Below are 4,597 nucleotides of genomic sequence, written 5' to 3' on the forward strand. Positions count from 1 at the left end.
CCCCCCCCCCCGCCAAGTGTCGCCCCGAGGATTTTCCCCTTTCCCGAAAAGGCAACTATCAATTTCCGTGCGGCATTATGCATTCGAGAACAAAGCATAATCGTCCGAGGCAGGAATCACGAGGAACAATGGTACCGTTATTCATTAGTTACAGTTTAAGCATTCCGCTTACTAATCGCGCACAGTTCTCATGAGAATTCGAGTAAAACGGAACGATGCAACGGGCAAAACGGATGGAAGGAAGAAGCAGCAGCCTGACCGTTTCCTTCTGCCCGCGGTTTCTCGGAATATCCTTTGCGGTCGCCGATGGATAAGGATATCTGGCTGCAACTCCGAACAACTGTCCGTCCCGGCCGAGTCATGCACCGTGCCAGGAAACTCGGTGAAATCTCATCGGCCTATCTCGCCCTTTCTATTTGCGTTGACCTCAAAAACCCCGACGCTGACCCCGCAAGGGTCGCTTCGGTGTCGATCGGCAACGGGGAACCACTGTACTTTCCGGAGCAAATAGGAAAAATATCGTTTACGCCTCTCAGGGTGTAGCTGGCTTGATAAGATAGCCACTGCTGTCGCAGCGCGTGTATATGTATACGTGATATTAAGGAAGGAGATAGAGAAAGAGACACGGTTTCGATCTCTCTTCCATACCTATCGCGTCGTTTTTTCTACGCCATCCTCGTTGCAACTATCAACCAACTCTGCCGACCAGGGGAAGAGAAAAGATGGTGGGGAAAAAATAAAAACGAAATCCTCGGAGAATCGTGCGACGTTAGCCGGTGACGAAAGAAGAAGGAACGAGGGACGCCCTATATTCCACGTCTCTGTCTGTCTTTCCTTCTCCTCAATGGTCCTAATTAGGTACATACAGTGTACACATAAGGCCGTATTGCGACATACCAGTACCGTTCCAACTGGAAACCATATGCGACGGGGGGTTAAGTGTCGTCTTAACCTCCTTTCGGTGTTTGAATTCCTAAATCGACACCGATATCTACCTAAAAATCAGCCTCACCCGTTTTCTATCGCTTCCTCCGGGCGTGTTTGTCAATGTTGCGTTTATAATTAGAATATCATTTCGTAGAATGAAATTGATAACGTAACGCGATACAACGCGACCACGTACCAAGTGGCTATATTGTCCGCTCCGCGGGGACCAGCGGTTCTTGAAAACGTTTTTCCGGTAAAACGCCGCGATCTTTTCGCCTGTCTTCCTTTTATAGTTATTAGAAAGTGTGGCAACATGGCGACACAATCGTACGCTAACCTGTCACCCTTGACCATGCGATTAGCCATGCTCCACCTTCGCCGCTGAGGAGCGTATGCAAATCGCCATGTAAATCCACATATGGCGGTCCCATGTGTATAGGTAGCACCACGTGTCGAATTTTCACGTAAACCTAACCTAATCCGGGACGCGCGTGGTAAATTTCCATGGATCACCGGACACGATGTTTATTAACTTCGAACCGGTCTCGGAGATATTTTGTTGGTTAGTTTTCCGCCATCTTGGCGTTTTCGTGATTTTCCGAACGCGTGGATCGAGATCCGACGAAATCGAGAGCACATCCCTGATCTTAATTATAACGTCGCGGAGACAGTGGTGGCGGTGAGAGAACCGCGCAAGTGGCTTTTCGAGTATGAAAGGATCGTTGTGCCATAGATGTAACGGGGAGCCACGAGCCTTAAAGGCGAGGCAAGGGCTTGGCTTGAGCCAAGAAGTCGGTTGGCCGTCGAACGACGTTGCTAGCCGTTTCTCAACCCTTTCGTGGTTACGTCACGTTAAAAAAGCTATTTGGGGTCAACACCCCGCTGCAGCGACACGTGTAGTACTCCTCGACTCTGTCTCTCCGGCGTCCTCCCTCGACCCTCTCCGCCGTCCTCTTTTCCCTGGTATATGAAGGCAGCCGTCTCCTCTCTGCCTACTCCTCGCGACTCGGGACGCCATTGCTGCCACCTCCTCCGATAGTATCCCTTCTACTCGACTTAGTTTCCACTGGATTTCTAAGTTCCCTAGATACTAGCCGGGCCCGTGTTCTAGCCGCGAACGAAGGAACGTCGTACCACGGGCGTTTCACAGGCCGAATGTCGTGGCTATCAACGGACAGACGGTTCAAGGCTGTCCAATAGCCAGAGGCTACGCTCGACACCCTGTCCATTCGGTAATTCGATTGTAACGCAACGGTATCGAAGAATCGGGGGATAATGGAAAAATAGAATATTGCGGGAGGCGAAACGCGGCGTAGGTACACTCCTGGCGCGGTAAATTAGGAAAAACCGTGATTTCCGATAAGATAAGAATGTATCGGGCGAGAATAGGTGGGGAGAAGAAAGAGCACGGGGATAGGTGGGATTTCGGGCTGTTGTTTGTAAAGATAAGGAAAATCGATGATAGATCTCGGAAATTTGTTTTCGCGGAGCGAGGCGACGCGCGAGCATAAGCAGGGAGGCCATGAGATTAGAACGGGCCGACGCAGCCCCAAGCGATACAGCCCTGGCCGTGGGCGCGCGAGCAGTAGGAGAGCCAACCGAGTTTCTCCAAACGCGCGTCGACGTAGTAGAACTAGCACGCCGGTCTTGCTAGAGCGAAACCAAGGACGCTAGAGGAACAGCAACGGCAGAGAAGAAGCAGCGGTGGCGTGGACGGTGGTGAGAGTTGGCGGTAGCGGTGGCGGCAGCTAGCAGAGGAATCGAATGATCGTCGGCGGCGGTAGCGAGCAGAGTCAAATGATCGTGGCGGCGTCGACGACGACGACAGCGGCGGCGGTGGCGGTGGCGGTGACGGCGGCGATAGCTCCCCTTTTCCCCGACCCACGTTGTCTACGTGTATGTCTCTACCTCTTTACCCCGTCACCGCTGGTACCGTCCCCGCCGTACCTACCGCCCCCACCCTAGCGCCGCCACCGACAGACGATCCCTCCGTTCCCGCGTGCTCCGTTCTCCCCTGCCCGACTCTCAGACTCTCCGGAGCTTCCCCTTCCAGCGACTTTTTTTGTCCGTATACGCCTCGTCCATCGCGACAAGGCAGCTTCCAAGCCTTTTTATCAGTCGACCGAAAAGATCCGTGGGGATCCTTCCGCGGCAGCGCCCCGCGCATCCTAACCAACCCTCATGTTGGAAACGCGTCACCTCGTGCACGCGACGTATTTCTTACGTTTAAAGTACCAGCCGAATTTTCCACCTTCGCGTCCCGCACGCTTTCCACGCGCCGCTGCGTTTAAGGGAGTTTAAGGTAAAAGCGCGGGAAACGAGCAGCCAGTCGGTCCGCCAGGCTGTCGAACCGATCGTATCGATAAAGATAGTGAGCGTCGCGTAATAAGAGGCCCGATAATGAAGTCGTTTCGACATTATTGCAATGGTGTAGAATACGCGTGTCGGGGTAAACGTGTCAAGGTGCCGTCAGCGTAGCGCAACGATTCCGGTGACGACACGCAACCAACACACGTTGATTCAACGAGGAAATCGGACGAAGGTGCGTTTATTTCCATGGCAACGTGACGACGCACGGATTCTTGCCACGGATACGCAACAAGCCTCGAGGAACGAAGCGGAAGCTGAAGCAGCGACAAACTACTACCAGGATACGCAAATGTGGTTGGTACTTGTACATTTGCAGCTCAGAAGTTGAGAAACAGCCTCGTGGCGGAGAGCGGCTGTCTCGCTCTATCTTACGCCGCTGCTTGGCGAGTCTGTACGGAAAAAAGTGCGCAGACGCAAATCGCGGTTGCGTGTGTAACTCGCAACGCACCTCCTACACAGGCGCCTTAACGCGTTCGTGTATTTCTTTACGAGCCTCCTGTCCTCAACCCCCCCATATTTTCCTATTCCACCATCCCTGGAACCAAACCTAATCCCCGATTTTCTTCTCCCCTCTTCTCTTCCAGCGCAGGGGTGTATCGGTATCTTTGCCATTTTATTTCTCTATACCTGTACCTACGCGATGTATATCGTTCGCTCGTTTTCTCGCAACTTTAAAAATCGTTCCAACAGCCCGGAGTACACGCCGCGTGGAAACGTAATAAAGAAAGTTGTAAAAAGGATGAACCGTGATATCGCATCGGCCAGTCCGTAACGTAATCCGTATGGCTCTATTTTAAAAACTTTAACGGAGACTCGGTGCCCCTTTAACCCGCATTTTCCTTTATCGAAATAATACGAGAAGCGATAAGCGACTGTCGCAACCGCTGGAACCGCGCATGACGTCGTCAATGGGTAACAACTTTGCGAGTAGTTGCACGAGCTCGTGGCGACTTTGGCAGAACGAGTGCGCAGTAACACGACGTAAGAAGTAGCTAGGAGGTAGAGAGGGAGAGGGTGTGTTCGAGAAAGAAGCCCGAAGAACGAGGGCGTATAGGCAAGGGGAGGTGGCAGGTTTAAGGAAAGGTAGAGAGAAGGAGAAGTTGGTCACAAGCGTGAGAACAAAGGGGCGAAAATAAGTGCCCTTTTTGGAGGGTGATCGAGGGTGAGGAGCAAGAAAGAGGAAGACGAATCGAGTGAATGCGTTTGTGTAGGTTTCGAAGGAGATAAAAAGAGAAGATGGCGGTTGGAAGGAAAGAGAAAGAAATCTGACGATTCGTTCCTTGCGGGCTAAGGAAAGAGT

The 4,597-nt window shown here is 52.2% G+C and overlaps 1 protein-coding gene across 1 annotated transcript in view; it reads left to right on the plus strand.

The window, feature by feature from the left end:
• Positions 1 to 3,056: 3,056 nt before the first annotated feature.
• The window catches only part of LOC108554156 (zinc finger and BTB domain-containing protein ttk), a 33,427-nt gene continuing 31,886 nt past the window's right edge, over positions 3,057 to 4,597 (plus strand). The window contains exon 1 of the mRNA XM_017909334.1: positions 3,057 to 3,591. The gene's annotated coding sequence lies outside the window, so the exon portion shown is untranslated. The remainder of the gene's footprint in view (positions 3,592 to 4,597) is intronic.

The sequence above is a fragment of the Eufriesea mexicana genome, unplaced genomic scaffold (genome assembly GCF_001483705.2).
Source record: "Eufriesea mexicana isolate 0111107269 unplaced genomic scaffold, ASM148370v2 scaffold17514, whole genome shotgun sequence".
Classification (NCBI taxonomy): domain Eukaryota; kingdom Metazoa; phylum Arthropoda; class Insecta; order Hymenoptera; family Apidae; genus Eufriesea; species Eufriesea mexicana.